The sequence below is a fragment of the Canis lupus genome, chromosome 2 (genome assembly GCF_003254725.2).
Source record: "Canis lupus dingo isolate Sandy chromosome 2, ASM325472v2, whole genome shotgun sequence".
NCBI classification, from domain to species: domain Eukaryota; kingdom Metazoa; phylum Chordata; class Mammalia; order Carnivora; family Canidae; genus Canis; species Canis lupus.
Genome location: NC_064244.1, coordinates 78,519,571 through 78,538,051, shown reverse-complemented (window position 1 = coordinate 78,538,051; position 18,481 = coordinate 78,519,571).

The window sequence follows — 18,481 nt, the reverse complement described above, 5'->3', positions numbered from 1 at the left end:
GAGAGAAGGAGAGCGAGAGATTACAGACACCTGCCTTGAGAGAATCCAGAAAGCCCACCCCATGCTCAGCCCCAACTCCTGTCACCCTCTCTGTGCTGAAGATGAAAATAATGTCGCCTCCAAGGTGGATAGCAAAGTGCAAAATGAATGATTTTTGCAGGTACCCGCTTGGGGATGGCTTGTTACGCAGCAGCGGGTAACTGATACACCGCCATTCCCCATGTGACCGCGCCAGGATTTGTGCGAATCCAAGGTCCCTTGGGAGATGAGCTTCAGGTTCCAGCGAATCCTTCCTCCTGGCCCCCCGTCTTTCCTCCCACACTGTTCCCTTCCCAGATCTGAAAGCTGGCTCTTGCTTCCCCCACCGCCCCCATGCCCCCAGATCACTGATGAGGCTTGCGCTGGAGGATGGCAGGAGGTGTATTTTCCTCTCACAGGATCTCAAAAGGCTTATATTTAGACGCCAGAAATCTCTGTTCTTAAAAGAATATGTGGTCAGCAGCTTTCTCCCGCAGCTTCCGTCTCTCCCCGAGCTGCCTCCCCTCCTCTCTCCCCTTGTTCTCTCCTCTTCTCCACATTCCCGCACCTGCTCATCCCCGCGCCTGCCCATCCCTGCATCGTCGGCTGTGAGGGCAGCAGTCCATCGCCAGACTAACCACGCTCTCTGAGCCTCATCTCCCGCCCCCAGAAGATCGTCAAGACAGTTTCCAAAAAACAAAGACGGTTTCTTTCCCCCAGGGGGCCCTGACGCCAGATGTTAGGCTAATAGCCGCACGGTGTAATTCTGCTGTCTAAGTGAAGGAGGACACTGTTAGCCGTCCATCCAATATCCACTCTTTTCTTTCCTCTCTCCCCACCACCCTCCCTGCTCCCCAACCAGAGAACTAATTTTATTCAGGACAAGTTAATTCTTCAGTCTTCTTTGCAGCCCAAGGTGGACACGAGACACAATTATGGCCCTTGAGATGCAAATAGAAGTTGGCTGGGGATTTGTAGGAATGTTTATCCTTTGCTGATATAGGCATTGCCCATCCTGCTTCTCCCTGCCTGGGGTGTGGACACAATGTCTGGCGGTGCAGCAGCCAGCTTGCAACCATGCGGATGAAAGTCACGGGGACAGCAGAGCGGAAAGGATGAGCTGCCCTCCTGCCCGCTGCCTTCAGCTGCACCTGGACTGCTTAAGTCCGGATGCCACATCGTCGTGGAAAATAAACCCCAGTTTGTTAGGTTTTTCTGTCTCTTGCATCTGAATGCAATCCTACCTGATTCAATAAGCCATTACATTTTGATTTCCAAAATCTTTCTTTCAAAGGCTGTTGCTTCAAGGTTGTCAACCACCGACTAGGTATTCAACAGAGTTGCTAACGATGTCAATTAAAAGTGTACAAGTCATACCGCCTACCGTGATCAAGAACCGTTTGTAAATGGAAAAGAGCAGCTGGGAACCCCAAGCTCATCCCGGAGCCATCCCACCTGAGCCCACCTGAAGGCAGAGACTGTGCACCGAGTCAAGGGAGTCTCCCCGGGACGTGCCTGGCAGAGGGGACCCCAGGGCTCACTGGTGGAGCCAGCCGGACAGAGTGTCCCAGGAGGGATGGAGAGCAGACCCGGCCCATTCTGAGCTGTCTTTTCGGTTTGGGGTGGCCCCGAGGGGGTGAGCTGGACCAGGCCCTTGCAGCCGGGCAGATCTCAGGGGAGCAGCTTGGCCGACACTGCTCCTCACACCTGCCTCTTGTCCCAGTTCAGCCACTCAGGAGGTGAGTAACCTCGGGGTGGGGTGGGGTGGGCAATATTTCCTCCACAGGCCTCAGCCTTCTCCTCTGTTGGATGATATCCTGTGTATCCTTCACAGCCATGAGCATCTCCTGCCCCCTATTGAGTAGGTGCTCAATAAATGCTCACTTTACCACAATTACCCACAGGAGGTTGTTTTAGGGTGGCAAGCAGTGAGGACACAGACTAAATGTGTGACATTCCCTCAGCAGAAAGAGCCCTGCCCCGGGCTCTGGGGGTAAGCAGGCCAGCTGCAGGGACGGGGGGCCGGTGGGGCCCTGCTTGGAGCCCAGCGCACTCTGCCGGCCTCAGCTGCCCTCGACCTGTGCCCACACCCTCCCCATTACCTCCGTGTGTTGGGATGTGTCTGCACTAGTACCGTCCTCACCAGAATGGGAGTTGACCTCTGTACCTCCAGGGTCCAGCACGTATAGCTGACAATAAATACTCACTGAAGGAGGGATGGACAGATGGACACAAGCTGCCCCAGGCTCCCTGAAAAGAGGACTCAGTGCTGGGGACCCAACAAGCTGCAGAGGTCTGCTGGGGCGTGGAGAGGGGTCACTCACGGGGGGACAGAGGCAGACAGACTTGGGAGGGGGACAGTGACAAGCCCCAGCGAGGCGGAAGGGGTCCTGAGCCAGAGAGAACAGACACAGCAGCGACACAGGCAGAGGGTGAGTCTGACAGTCCCCAGGGCCATGATGAGTGGCCAAGAGCAGGGGGACCGGGGGGGTGCGGAGCCAGGGCCTAGGCTCGTGCTGCCTCTGGAGCCACCACGCTGGGCGGCTGGGCAGCCCCGGGCCCAGGGGGGCCTCGGTGTCTCCATTTATAGCGCAGGTGATTGAGCAGGATGGCTTCTGACCCCCGGGATCTGGGAACTGGCTGCCTCTCAGGGGCTGGACGGGGGCTCCCACCCCCACGCATGTGCTGATCCCTGAGGGCCTCTCTGGCCTTGAGGGCACCTGTCGTGGACCTCAGGACCCCCTCCAAGAGGCTAGGACCAGAAAATCCCCAAGGCCATGGCCATGAGAGGAGCAGTATACGGAACACCCTGCTCTTCCAAACCGCAGAGCCTTCGCTTCCTCCCTCATCTGTTCTTCACTCTCTCGCACGTTCCTTGCAAGGCAGGCACAGCTGACGTGCAGTCAGACCTCGAGGGAGCCCTTGGTGGTGCCGGGCCCCATGCAGGGTGCTGGGGACGATGACAGACTAAGACACTCCAGAAGCCCACCATCTAACGAAGAATTCGAATCCGGAGCAGCGGGGCTGCAAGGGGGACGGTGGTCAGGGGGTGGATTCTGGGGAGACCAGGGGAGGGGAGACAATCCCTGCAGAGCCAGAGCCTTACACTCCCTGACTTCAGAATCGTCCTGGGAACCCCAATCCCAGGTGAACCAAGATGGTCGGTGACCCTCCCTGGAGGGGGTGTCCACACCTCAAAGCTTGAAATGAGGGAGAGGATGGGGTAGGGGTGAGCTGAAGGGGAGGGTCCTAGAGAGGCCACAGGGAAGATGGGGTGGCTATTTCTTCTCTCTCCCTCCTGGGTAGGGTCCTCTCCTACCCAGCAGGATCACGAGCTCCCACCTGGGGCATCTGGGAGCCAACTGGGAGGCTAAGGCTCCGATGCTCTTAATTCTTACAAGCACAGTGGTGCTGACTGCTCGCTGGCTCAGCACCCATCCCTGCCTTTCCTGCCATCAGTCCCAGGGTCAGCGGGGGGATCTCTGGACCCAGAAGGGCCCTGGTCGCTGCCCCTCTGGGCACAACAGCCCTCGTGGGGGCAGCTCTTTGCTGCATTGACCCCGTTTCACCAACCCCAGAGCCTTGGCTTCCCTCGGGGGAGAGCGCCTCACATTGGCCTCCCTCTGCCAGCCGGGCTCCTGCCGCACTTTGATATATTAGCCTAATATTCCTGGAATTATTTTTTGCTCTGTGTTTTGTTTTCTTGAACAGCCCCTGAGAGGCCTCATTATCTTGCTCGGAGCATGGGGCGCTACTGTCATCAAGTCACCCCTAATAAGTGCGGCAGAGCCGGGCTGACACCGAGCCGGGCCCCAGGAAGATTCGCAGCCTGGCGCCCAGCCGCGGAGCGGGCATTAGGCCGGCACTCTCAGAAGCTTCGCCCGGGGACCCCAAGGCACATAACTACCTTCGTCTTCACCCTGTTCCAGGAGCCGTCAGCCAAAGAGGGGCCGGGAGACGTCCGCTGAGGGGCCAGCCCTCCTCCTGACTTGATTACTCTCTTCCTGTTTCCAGAGTCCCTGGCGTCCTCCTCCTTACGGCTGGCCGTTCCTGCTATGGTACCGCATGGCTCCAGCCAAGGCTCCCTGTCTTTCAGCATCTCACTTTCCTCCTCTTTCAAACAAGGGTGCAATCTTTTGCCTTCTTGTTTCGCAAGTGCTCAATATTTCATGAGCAGCTACTACATGCTAGGCACCACGCCAGGCTCCCACACCACGAGGCTGTGGAAGAAAGTCACAGCAGCCACGGTGATAACCAATGAGTGCCAGGCCTGGGGCTGAGCACTCCCTCGGTCTCCCCCATCACCTTCATCGTCAGCATCATCAGGCTAGAGGACTGGCCCAGACCAGGACCCCGAGATGGTGCAAGGAGGTTCTGCACCAGGAACGCCCTCCCAGGGAGGGAAAATCCAAGAGCTGGTGGACCTTCAAGCCCTTAGTGGCGTTCTGGGGCACCTGCCAGTCCTGTCCCTGGGTTCCTGCGGGGTGTGCAGACAACAGTCACACTGTGGGATGTGCCCGTGAGAGGGGCTTCATTCCTGGGGCCCTGGCAGGAGCCCAAGGCAACAGGGGGGCCTCCTCCTCCAGGGGGAAGTATGATGAACAGCTAAGGTTAAGGTGGCCTCCTGCGGGGACTGACACACCGGCTTGAGGCCCACTCCACCACCACCCTAACCGGGCGACCCTGGAGAGTCGGACCCCAGCCCTGGGACCCTGGCTAAGCCACGTCCTCTCCATTCCCTGCCACAGAGAGCCCAGCGGAGCACTGCACCCCAGCCGGGGGCTGAGGCCCACACCAGGCCCTGCCCTCTCTGCTCCACTTCAAAGCAAGGATACAATTCCTTATCTTTCTTTGCTCATTCAACACACGCTCATTGGGCACTAACCATGGCCCAGGCTCCATGCTGCCCACAGGCTGTGTGAGCAGCACATATACAACAGCAGCAGCAACCATGATAGCCAGCCCACTCTGCGCTAAAACACGGTCTTCTCCTGAGGACAGTGCATGTACAGGAATGATCCAGGCCTGGGTGTGAAGCTCTGTCTGCTGCTTCCCTAACTGTGTGACCTTGGGCAGGTGGCCTACCCTCTCTGTACCTCCATTTCCTCATTATGAAATGGAGATGATGGTGATCCCTCTCTGGTTGGGTCTAGTGGGGAAGAGATGGGAGGGGATGGGTCAAGGTCCTGGCACAGTGCCTGGGTGATTGTGAGCGCTTGGTACATGGTGGCCATTGCTATTGGTACTTTCTCTGAGTCCCACAAAATGGGGTTTGGGCAGCACTAAGGATGTGGGAAAGGAACTCCATTAACTCGCCTTCTCCCACTTTTCTCCCCTCACCATTATGCTCTGAACTCAGGCCTCATCATCTCCCCCATGGGATTTTCTCTCAGCCTCCTTAGAGTCTCCTGGCCTCTGGCCTCATCCCTGTATTATGGGCTGAATTTGCATCCCCAAATTCATATGTTACAGTCCTAACCCCCAGTACCTCAAAATGTGACTCGATTTGGAGATGAGGTCTTCAAAGAGGTGATTAAGTCCAAATGAGGCCGTTAAGGTCAGTGCTAATCCAACCACAACCAGTGTCCTTATGAGAAGAGGAGATGAGGACACAGACAGGCACAGAGGATGACCAATGAGGACACGGGGAGAAGACGACCCTCCACACGCCAAGGAGAGAGGCCTCAGAAGAAACCAGTGCTGACACCATGGATTCCCAGACTCTGGACTGGGAGACAATATATTTGTGTTCATGGCATCTCCTTCTGGGGACGCCTGGGTGGCTCAGTGGTTGAGTGGTCTGCCTTCAGCTCAGGTCATGATCCCGGGGTCCTGGGATCGAGTCCTGTATCGGGCTCCCTGTGAGGAGCCTGCTTGTCCCTCTGCCTGTGTCTCTGCCTCTCTCTCTGTGTCTCTCATGAATAAATAAAATCTTAAAAAAAAAAAACCCACCCCCTTCTGTTAGAGCATCCCAAGCACAAAACTACCCCCTCTAATCCACCTGCAACACGGCCACCAGGCTGATCCACCCCAAATTGCCCACCGCTTCAGGACCATGTGGCTTCTGAGGCAAGACCGCCCTGGACCCCTCCGTGCACAGCCAGCAGAGGCCTGGCTTCTCTGCCAGGCTGTGGTCCCTACTGCTGATCTGCTCCTGCCACAGCAAGGCTGACCCCACTGCCCGGGGGGAGACTTGGGGGCAGGGGCTACACTGGGACAGGGCTCCTCATGGGAAGTGGCCGTAGCTTCTGGAGGTGGCCAGCAGTCCCTGGCACTCCGCCACTGGTACCTGCGTCACCGCCACCTGCCCCCAGCTCACGTGGCTTCTTCCCAGCGTGTCACGTCTGTGTCTCCACCTGGCACTCCTATCAAGTCCTCCGTTGTGTGATTCAGGGCTCACCCTACTGCAGGATGACTTCACCTTTACGCTATAGCAGCAAACACCTTATTTCCTTTTTTTTAAGAGCTTTTATTTGAGAGACAGAGTGAGTGAGAACGAGAGAGAGCAGGAGCTGGAAGGAGGGGCAGAGGGAGAGGGAGAAACGGACTCCCCGCTGAGCAGGGAGCCCGATGTGGGGCTCCATCCCAGGACCTGGAGAACACGCCTGAACTGAAGGCAGACACTTAACCAACTGAGCCACCCAGGAACCCCGCAAACACATTTTTCTAAATAAAATCACCTTCCGAGGCTCCAGGTGGACGTGAATTCCTGGGACACCCCCTTCAACCAAATACGGCAGATACTGCTCGCCCGTGCCATAGAAAAGGAAACCGGAGTGCAGAGAGGGACTCGCTGGAGGCCATATGGCTGCGCAAGTGGCCGGTCCAGGATCCAAACCCACGTCTGCCTGACGTCAAGAACCGCCCCTCACCCCGTGTACCCCCTACCGCCACTCACCGGAGGACCGTGAGCATGGCTGCGGCTCACCGAGGTGCCAGTCATACCTGTCATTTCATTTAACCCCGATGCCGGCCTTCTAGGGCTGGAGGCACTAGACTCGTTTCACAGATGAGGACACTAAGGCTTCAAGAAGCTAAGTGACTTGCCCAAGTCCACACAGCAAGTCAGAGAAAGAGCCAGGATCAGAAAGTCAACCTGGGGCAGCCCCGGTGGCGCAGCGGTTTAGCGCCGCCTGCAGCCCAGGGCGTGACCCTGGAGTCCCAGGATCTAGTCCCACATCAGGCTCCCTGCATGGAGTCTGCTTCTCCCTCTGCCTGTGTCTCTGCTTCTCTCTCCCCTCTCTGTGTATTCTCATGAATAAATAAATAAAATATTAAAAAAAAAACAAGAAAGTCAACCTGACTTCACCTCCATATGCTTAACCACTACCTTAAAATGCCTGTGCTTGTCCCTTCCCTTGGTGACGATTTAAATCTGGAGGAGTCACAAGTCGCCATCCCCCTACTTCAAGGCCTTTTGCAAAGCCAGAGACCCTCCTGGTCCAAACCAGGCTGAAGGAGGCCCTGCCACCCCTGGGGACCTGCGGGTGGGAGTAGAGCGGAGAAGCGGGGAACCCTCCACACCCTCCCCCAGACACACTCACACACGCACACGGGGACACCCATACGTCCACACGCACACCTGCTCCTCCACCGGCCAGCCAGCTCCCAGAGCCAATTAGCGAGGCTGGGTGGTCTCGGGGGAGCCCCGCGGGGTGATAGACCGTATTGATCAGCTCAGTGGCGGAGTGTCGGGCAGGAGAGAGGAGTCATTTAAGCGGTGCTCTCCTTTCCCCGAGCGCGGCGGGCGCTCCGGGAGCCGAGACTGAGTTGTATTTACTAAGACGGTAAATGAAAGGCAGCGGCGGCCACCCCACATCGTCCCCGCCGCTACCTAATTGTTGGACCAAAAATTGCTAGAGAGCCGGGGCCGGGGCTGGGTGGGGGGAGAGGAGGAAAAAGTTCATCTAGCCCAGAATCAATAGCGAAAGCTTTCACAGTGTCAGGCACAATAAATGGAGCTTGAACAACTGGAAGCCGCAGAAAATTAGCCTCCGGGCTGACTCGGTTTGAAAGCTAAAATCGGGTAAATACAGAAACGGAAGGCAGTTCTCGGCCACCTCTCTGTCCCCGTGTTTTCCGATGGCAAGCGGAGGCCCCTGCAGCAGCTCAGCAGACGTGGGCGTGGCTGCGAGTGGATCGGACCCTGGGTTGGCCCCGTGGGGAAGGGCTCGGGGCACCGACAGCCCGCAGCAGCCCCTCATCTGGGCCCGTCATCCCGACTCCTGGAGCTTCGCCTCCCTCTTCTGCAGTCCGTGCACCTGCTCGTGGAGGGCAGCGCTGTGCAGAGAAGAGAAGGTGAAGACCGGGGTTTGAACCCCAGCGGGGCCATGTCCCCGCTGCGGGACCCTGAATAGGTGGCTGACCGTCCTCTGGCAAAGGGGGATTCTGGTTCCCTGCTCTGGTGGGCTGAGAAACGCATCCCCTGAAAGGTCTCCCCATCCCAATCCCTGGAACCTGCGAATGCCACCTTATGGGGCCAAACAGGATCTTTGCAGATGTGATGAAGTGAAGGAGCCTGAAATGGTGCGGAGATTATCCTGGGTGATCCGGGTGGGCCGTCAACGCCGTCCCCCAGGTCCTCATCAGAGGGAGGCGAGGGAGGTCTGACACACACAGGGGAGGGGGTGTGAGGACGAAGCAGAGATTTGGAGGTGCCGGCCTTGGGGCTGGAGCCATGCGGCCACAAGCCAAGGAGTGCCGGCAGGCCCCGGAGCTGGAAGATGCTCCCTGGAGCCTTTGGAGGCAGCACAGCCCGGCTGACACCCCGATTGAGCCCACTTCTCCCTCGGCCTGTGTCTCTGCCTCTCTCTCTCTGTCTCTCATGAATAAATAAATAAAATCTTTAAGAATAATAAAAAAAATTTTTTAAATAAAACACATGCCACGTAGCCGACTTCAGAGTGCAGATGTCATAAACCTCAGATACCCAGCAGTGGCCGTGTTAGAGCCTGGAGCCCCGCTTTAAGGAAAGGTCTTGCATTTCTATGTGAAGCATCTAAAATTCCTCCAACAGGGATCCCTGGGTGGCACAGCGGTTTGGCGCCTGCCTTTGGCCCAGGGCGCGATCCTGGAGACCCGGGATCGAATCCCACGTCGGGCTCCCAGTGCATGGAGCCTGCTTCTCCCTTGGCCTGTGTCTCTGCCTCTCTCTCTCTCTCTCTGTGACTATCATAAAAAAAATAAATAAATAAAAAATAAATAAATAAATAAAATTCCTCCAACAGATTAACTGAGCAAATTATGTGCTTCTGTTTCCTTTTGGATGTAAGTCCCATGGGGGCTGGTTTCTTTATTTTGCTCACTGAGGCTCTCAGGTGCCTAGAACAGCGGCACGTAGTAGGTGCTCAATAAACATTTGTGGAATAGCAGTAATGATAATCGAAGAACAGCAACAAAACCACCTGGCACACAGGAGGTGCTCCAAGGACAGCAGCGGTGGCACTATTATATTAACACGAGGCTCTTGAGTGGCATCTTTCCTCTCTGGGCCTCTGATTCCTAGTCCAGGGAGTGAAGACAATCCGTCGCTCTCCATGACCAGCCACACAGTAAACATCCAGTGAAGGCCGGGAGAGAGGTTTGGAAATAAAAACGCTGTCCAGAGACCCTAACCAGCCACGCTGACCTCACACGAGACTCCTCTCTCAACCTCCCCTCCAACCACCCCCAAGACCCTAAAAGTATCCTTTGGTTGCTTTCAGCATCCCACGATCCCCTTCCACACTTGCACGCTGGTAGACTTACTTCCCCGGTTAAATGTTAAAATGGTTAAATGGTTAAAAGCAGGTCTGTAACCTTAAAAAAAAAAAAAAAAAAAAAGGATCATCTCTGGAACAGTCCACCTCCCACATCTCCAGGTTGCAGCCCGCCCCAGAGGCTGTCACTGGCAGTGTCCCCGACGAGACACCCCGGGAGACACGGTGCGATCACTGCCCTCCACTGCCCCACAGGGTGTGGGGCTGGACGCAGGGGAAGGGGAAGCGAGGGTAGGGTCGGGTGCTGGCTCTGAGCACCAGAAGGCCAGGCGGAAGCGTGGGCACGCGCTGGAGGTGGCCCACACCTGCTCCTGAGCGCGGTCGGTGACCGTCTCCCCCGGTCCTATAGGAGCCCGAGACCAGCCTTGAGAGATGTTTACACAATGGAAATCAGCAAACACTACGAATCAGTTTGTCTTCTGTTCTTTACTGAAAAGCTCGTTGTTAAACATCTTACCGGCACTCTGCTAGGAAAGCCCCACCTTGGAGAGAAGCTGTGTTTTCCAGAGCTTTGCAGGGAAGCCCCCACAGATGTCCCCATGTCCCCCGTGTGGGAGGTCTGTGCCCGACATTTATTCTATGAATATTTACCAGGATCTGCTCCGGCGGCTCCCGACACCTGCTGCGCCCAGAACACCCAGGATGCCCCACCCCCGGCCCATCTTCTTCCCTGAGGGGCCTCAGCCACAGCACTAGCGCTGCCGGCAGCCGAGGGCCAGCGGGGGCCCTTCGGGTGCCAGGGGGACTCGGGCAGGGCAGATGGCACCGCGCGTGGAGATGCTCCATCCGGGATATTGGGGACAGCCTCGCTCCATCCATCTGCGGAGCCACTGCTGGCTTCGCTCAGCTGCTCTGAGTGTGCGGGTCCTGACCCCAAAGTCATCAAGGGCCCTGGGGGTCAGATGGGCGAGGTGCAATAGGTCCTGCCCCGCCCTGGCGCTGTGCGAATTCAATACGATAATGTCAAGTTCATTGAGCATCTTCTACACCCCAGGAACTTGACAGATGGCATTGCGGTTCTCCCTTGTGACACCAACTCAGGAGGCGGGCACTAGCCCTGTCACCTCTCTTCCACGTGAGGACACTGGGGCTCCCAGCAGAGCCACACCACGGAGCCTGACTCCCAGCACAGCGCATCCATCCCTGGCCCCCAAAAGCCATGAACCCTTGCTACAGAAACTGTCACCCCGATAGCAGCGTGCCCACTGCGTCTCTCCTTGCCCTGGGAAAGTCACTGGTCCCGGGTTAATTGCTGGCTTGAGAGCAGGTGAGGAGGGCCCGGAGTGGACTTTCGGTCCCGGCCTCAGCCAACGTGCGCGGCAGCGTGGCCTCCCCGGGGCGGAGGTGGCGAGAGGGGGACCACTGCTGCTCTGCAGGTCCACACACCTGCCCTCTGACTCGCTCATCGGCACTCCCTCATTAGAGCCGTTTCAGGAGATGAAAAATGTGTGTGTGTGTGTGTGTGTGTGTGTGTGTGTGTTAAGGATCCGCCAGGAAGGCCGAACCATCAAATTAACGGTGTCAGCTCCCTCAGAGAGCTGCAAAGACAGAAGACGATACTGCGGGAGGGCGTGGGAAGGGAAGATGCTGGGCTCCCCCCAGCATTCGGTCTGGCCAAGCGCATCCCCTCCAGCTGCAGATGGGTCTGAATGAGAAATTTGCAAAAGATGAACAAATAGAGATGCCTGCTGTGAAGCAGGTGCCTGCCGCACCCACAAGGCCTTGGCTCAGGGAGATGCAGGCCAGCCAGACAAAATGCGTCTTCTTGGGGGGCCAGTGGCCTACGTCACACCCACTCTGCGCTCACTATGAGGGGCTTCCCGGAGCCAGTGTCAGCTCTGGCCTTCTCCTGAGTATAGACACGCAGTAGCAGGTTCTGGCAACTTCCCATCTTGGAAGGTGGGAACAATTGGCTTCGGCCACCTAAGCAATTCATCATCCAGACACCAAGAGGGAGAAGAGAGTGGATACCATCCATCCATCCATCCATCCATCCATCCATCCATCCATCCAGGAATCACCTAGGTCTGCTGTCCTCAGGGCCTTTGCAATACTGTTCCCACCGGCTGGAACACTCTTCCCTCCATATGCCCACAGGAAGGGCTCCTCTCATCATTCAGGTCCCCGCTCAGATGCTACCTCTTTAAAGAGACTTTTCCCGACACTCGATTTCAAGCAACTCCCCTTCTGCATCTCTGGGTGTGACGGGGCCAGGAATCCCGGAAGAAACGGAACGACATAGTCTCTGCACCCACTAGCTCACAGGCCAGTGGTCCTGGCCGCTGGGTCCCTAAGCTCTCAGTGTTATGACAGAGACGTGAACGTAGCGCCCAGGGAGCCCGGGGACCCAGAGGAGGCTCTCCATAGCATGTGGCATGTGCGCTGTGTCTTGAAGGAGGAATGAGAATTCCCCAGGCTGCCGTGGGATAGAGAGGAATCAGGGACAGCGAACAGCTGATGGGGAGTGTTGGGGGAACCACAAGGGGCTTGGTGAGGTTTGAGTGCAGGAGGGAGTGATGTGTCCGAGACCTCCCGGCAGGGGCAGCGGGGGTGCGCGTGGATGGGAGGGCGTGGGCATGAGCGGCGGAGAGAAGGGTCAGGACGCGGCTCTTGCGGGAGCAGCGAGAGGGCAGGGGTGGCCGCCAGAGGTACTAGGGGTAGAAGGGGAAAGATTTGGGTGGGTAGATAGAAGAGCCCAGAGCGGCAGCCGGAGTCCTCTTCTGGGCACCTGGATGGGTCCCGGGACCCCACTCAGCGAGGGAAGCCAGAGGGGGGGCCGGTGGGAGGAGGAACTCTGCTCTGAGTCTGCTGAGCTGGAAGTGGCCTTGGCACCTCCCGCCCCCTCCCCTGGGCACCGCCCCACCGCAGGAAGGTCAGAGCCCATTGGCTTGGGGAGGCCGCGGAGGTTCGGGAGGGAGTCAGGGGCCCCTGGGTGGCTGAGGACAACACCCGCCTCGATGTCTCTTCAGGTTGGAGGGACCCTGGAGCGGATCCACCATGTAGCCCAACCTCTCCTCTTCCAGGTAAGGACACCGAGGTCCAGAGGCAGGAGGCCATTCTCCGCACCAGGCAGGAAAAGCTGTGCTTGCTGCGTTAACAAACAATCCCCAAACGTCAGTGGGCTCGAGCCACGATGCTCGTTTCTCATTTCTTGCCTGTTTAACCTGCTCGTGGCGGGTCCTCTGCAGGGTCTGCTCTTTGTCCTCTTCCAAACTCCAGGCTGCCTGAGTTGTCAGAGCAAAGGGTGAAACAACCCTGGGAGACTCTCACAGGGACAGTCCTGACACCTGTGTCACACCCCAACCTTAGCTAGATGCGGTCCCCGACCCCAGGGATTGGACGTACAGTCCTACACGTGCCCGGAAGGAGGAGTGGGAGTGTGTCCGGAGGGCAGGGTGAGCTTGCAGCCCAGGCCACTCCTAACGGAGCTGACTTGGTGCTGGGCAGCGTGGGGCTTCCCAAGCTCCATCCACTGGATCCTCACGCCCTGCAAGGAGAGCACCACTTTGGCCCCAGCAGACAGGCATGGGCCTCCTGGCTCAGAGGGGCAATGTGTCTTGGCCGAGACCACACACTCGTAAGAGCTGGACCTGGGGCTTGAACCCAGGGTTTCCGTCTTGGGAGACCAGCAAAGAGGCTGGACTACCCAGAGGAGGAATTCAAGGAATGGCCTCACTCGGTCACCCCACGCACACTCCTGCCGCCCTTCTCTGGGTCCTGCTGGGTTTTTCCCCCCAAATGCAGCAGCTGCTCCATCCTCAGCTCCCCGGGGGAGTAGATGGTGAAAGCTGATCTTAAAATCTGTCAAGCCATGTGTGCGGTGACAAGAAAAGTGCCATACACTGTCCAGGTGTTTTTATTGGGAAAGAAATGTGCAAAGTCCAGAGTCACGCTGTCCTCGTGAGTGGGCCGAGGCCGGCCAGCTGGAAAAGTGACAGCTCCAAGCCAGCTCCCAGCGTTAATTGCATCACAGCCGATACCCCCGGCTGGAGAGACACAGATGCAATTAGCATGGAGCCCGTGACCCCCAAGTGCCTGGTCTGTCATCACATTTGTCCAGTGGAATTAACATGACCCCAAGGCCACCCCTCCTCCCAGGATGGGCTCCCGGCCTCTGAAAAAAAAAAAAAAAGACAAACTGGTGGGGCTTTCAGGGGAACGGGACTGTGCTAAGCTGTGCATGTGTCGCCCTGGTTACCTGCCTGGACACCTGCCACCGCTGTTTTGCTCACCTTGCACTCCGGCGTACCCAGCAGCGCGCACCAGGCGTGTACTAGGTGTGCAACGGCTGGATGAATGATGCTGCCCAGTGTGCCGGCTTTATGGATCTGCCTGTCCTTTCGTATTCAAATCAAGCGGTTCCAGGCACAGGCAGGTGCTTCCTCTCGCTCTGAGTCCCCCAGCTTGAAAGTCTCTATCTCGCCCAAGTGTCCTCTCAGGTGGTCCCTCCCTCCTCCCTGCCTCGTGCCAGCCCAAATGTGGGACCTGGTGGCTCCTTTACCTTAGTTCCTCCTCCTTGGCTCCCCGGGGACAAAAAACGTGTGGGTATCCGATTTGCTGGAAGTTTTGGGGGAGTGAGTGGTAATGGAAGACAATGGCACTGCCCTAAAATGGAAAATAAGGCACCTGGGCTGTGAAATCCTTCTAGAGTGCCACAGAGGGCAGATCTCACCGACAGCCCTCCCTCCAGGCCTTCCCCGGCTCCCCCCACCCCTCCCACCAGCTTCTCCACCTCTCCCCCTCCTCCCCTCTCATATTCGCTGGCCTCCAACCCCCAAGACCCACCTGCCCAAGTCTCCTCCCAGCCCTTCCCAGAATTCCCTCAAGCCTGCATTTGCATATCCCAAATCCCACTCAGGTGCTCTCTAGACACTGCCCGCCCCCCCACCACCACCACCACCACTACCACCAGTGCTCACCCTTAGCAGCCCAGAGCCCCAGGAGAAACTCTGAAGGTGTTATTTCTCTTTGGACTTGGAACTCGCAGCTTGGCTCTTGGCCTGCCAGCTCCGTAAAAGAAAAGTCTCAGGATAGAGATTTATTCTCCCCCAGACGTGAACTGTGCCCCCTCCTTCCCTAGACGGAGCAGAAGGAGCTGCAGCTGCAAATTTTGTTTTCCAGCCGTGCATCGGATCCTTACAATAACCAACCATCTGAGGTGGTGAGACAGGGAAATTGAAGGACTCCATAAAAACCTACTTTTTTGCTCCTTTTCCTGCTTCTTTTCTTGCTAGGGCCCACAGCCCCACTTGACACATGCCCCTGAACGCCAATAGCGCACGTCCTCCGTATGAGGGACAAGGAGCTGGTGATTTCTCTAGAACAGGTAGCACCTAAGGAAGGACCAGGTGAGAATGACCGGACAAAGCCATCATGTGCACATCGAGGTCACCGGCGCTGGACATCTTGATGCCAAAGCCCCCGGGCTCCAAAGACCTTCCTTTTTGTTCTAACCGGACATGGACACCAGGCCACCATCCTCAACAAAAGCCCCCAGACCCTGAACAAAAATGAGGCTCTTTCCTGTCCTTTCTGAGTGTCCAGACACTCTATCCCTGCTGTCTCCGCACACCTTCAATAAACTCTGCTTTCGGGTGCCTGGGGGGCTCAGTGGCTGAGCATCTGCCTCCGGCTCAGGTCGTGATCCCGGGGTCCCAGGATTGACTCTGCACAGGGAGTCTGCTTCTCCCTCTGCCTGTGTCTCTGCCTCTCTCTGTGTGTCTCTCATGAATAAATAAATTAAATCTTTTTTTTTTAATTTTAAAAATTAAAAAAAAATTTTAAAATAAACCTCTGCTTTCACTCCTGCTGGCTCACATTTGATTTCTGTCCTGCATGCAGCCAGGGACCCTCTTGACTGGTCCTGCAGGACCCCCTCAGGGTCCTCAGACCCGGCCTGCCCTCATCAGTATGGTAAATCCTGCCACTTCACAGATGGGGACTGAGCTCTCTAGGAGCTCCCACTGCTTGTGAGCAGTCAGGCTGAGAACCAAAGTCTGTTGGCCTCCACGCTGCATCTCCACCACGCCACGGAGGCCAAGAGGCTCGCATCTCGGGGCAAGCCTGCACGAGAGAGACGGTCACATCCTCATCACGGCCGATTCCGTCGACGGGCTGCCGGCGTAGCCCCGGTCTCGCACAGTGCTCCACGGGAGGACGGCGGAGGCCAGACTACGCCAGGCGACTGGTCTCCCCGCCCTGCCTCTATCGCTGCAACCGCCTGGGCTGTTGTCCACCTGCGCGGGTCCGCCCTTTGCGCCTTTGCCACCTGCTTGGGCCGACGGGCTGCTCCAGCTGATCGCTGAGGCCCGGATCAGCCTTATATCCTGATTCCGACAAACAAGCTGAGACAGCGAATGAGCGACCACCACGCAGAGAACCAAATCACAGCGCCGCAGAACTCCATAAAATTGTAGAAGTTTGAGAGGGGTTCACGCACGCACGCGCGCACACACACACACAGAAATGTCATGTGGTCCGGGCTTCTATCTCGACTCTAATAATATGATCCCCATTTCACAGACAAGGAAATCAAGGCCCAGAGCTCTGTCCCTGCACATGGTCGGCTCCTACCCCAGTGGGCTTCACAGCGGGTCCAAAGGAGCCCCAGGCCTCCCAGGGGATGCTGCGGGGTCACCCTGGGGAAGGGGGGTGCAGCCTGGCAGGCAGCTTCCACCGTCAGAACAGCTCTCCGTTTGTCCGTGTCAGGTTTCATTTTATTATTTATTTATTTATTTATTTATTTATTTATTTATTTATTTATTTTAGGTTTCATATAAAAGAGTTTAAATAAAAGGCTCGCTGCTTAAGGAAAAAATCTAAACGCCAAGGCACCGCCGCTCCAGGCACAGGCCGGGGTGGTCTTTGCGGGATGAGAAGGTCAACAGGACACCTCCGGAGAGCAACCGGCCCCCAAGCGCACACCTCGTTTCATCTACAGAGTGCCTCCTCCTCCCCAAAGACCTTTCGTATTTTCTGTTCTCCGTCTTCTGTTCAGCTCGCCCCGCCCCCCGCCCGCTGCCAGCCGGCAGCCAGGCCCCTCGTGCCAGAGAAATAGAGGCGCCCGATCCGAACTCCACATCCTCTCTCCACCAGTTCCTCCTCTGCGCCGGGCATTTCCTCGGCCCTAGTCCCTCCTGCAGCGGAGAAAGCGCCCCCACACACCTACACACACAGGCCGCTCTCTCACCTGGACCCCGGGACCCCCCAGGGACCCCGTCTGTATGGCACCCCCTTGTCCCCCCCACATCTCAAGGCTCTGTCTTTTCCAGATCTCTCCCGTTTGCCTCCAGAAACATTCTGCGCTCTCTGTGTCAACAAAAGCCCTGCCCGGGACCCCTATGGCCCTGCCCTCGGCCCCTCCTGTCACCAGCTCTTACCTTCCACCCCCACCATCCCAACAGGCGGCTCCGGCCACATCCAGGCGGCGCCCGCATTGCCAAGCCTGGTTGGTGGCCTTGCGTGCCCGTCGTCCCCAGCATAGTCCAGGGCTCCCTTCCCCCCAGACACTTTTCTGGGCTGCAGGACCCGAGAGTCCCCTGCCCGCTGCAGCCGCACCTCCTCCCCCAGCTCCCATGGGGAGGCCTTCAGGACCCAGTCGGGACCATCCTCCCAGACCACGTTCCCTCCTTAGGTAATTTCTTCACCCCCACGTGTGGCTTCATGCCACCTGCTTCCTGAGGACTCCAGCTTCCATCCCTGCCTCGTGTGTCTCTGAACCGTGCCCGCAGTCTTGCACACGTGGAGCTCCAGATGGGTGCCCGGGGTCACCTCCTGTCCCACCCCCAGCCTCCCTGCCTCGATGATGACTTCTCCCACCCACTGCTCTGTCCAGAGACCTGGGAGTTGTGCTCGATGACCCTGAGCCCTCTGCACACCTTGCCCAAGCCCCCCACTGGCCCTGCCACCTCTGCCCCTGAAGGGCTCTGGACCCACCCATCCACCCAAGCCACCGTTATCTGTGACTCAGACCTGGCAAAGATTCCTCGGGTCCACATCCCCATCCCAGGCTCATCCTAAGTCACCCTCCCACTTGCTGTCTGTACGTGGAACTCCCTTCAGCTAGGCTTTCTCTTGCCACAGGGCCTTTGCACATGCTCCCTCCCCTCCCCATTGCTGCAGCCAGCTCCCCTCACTGGCTCACCACCGCTGATCCTTGGTGGTGGGGTGAGAGTGGGGATGTGTCACAGCCCAGACTAAGCTAAATGGGCCTGTTTTGCAGCTGCTCCAAGGCCTCCTCCCCTGGAACTAACCCAAGTAATGCCTGCCTTCCTCCCTGGACTGAGCGCTCCATCTGTCCTCTCAACATGGGACCCAGCACCCAGCACACAGTGGGCACCCAGTAAATCCTTGCTGGGTGAATGATCGAGTTAGAGCAACTCTCGGGGCTCTCCAGGGGGCGCCCTGGGTAACCTACACAACCACGTGAAGAAGCTGGCAGGGGCTCATCTGGGGAAACCAAGGCCTCCGAGAGGAACAATGACTTGCCCTCGTGGATGCGGCTGGGATGGAGCTGCGCCAGGCTGTCCCGGTGGCAGACAGTGCCCTGGTGACCTGCCTCCTCCCTGACTTTGATGACAGGCTCCAACGACAGTGGCATCAGAAGCAGGGACAGATCCACAATTGGTTATAGATTTAATTACGCAAACCGCGTCCCCAACCATCTACTGTGTAATTGGCCGCAGAAGACACATCTTCCTTTTCGT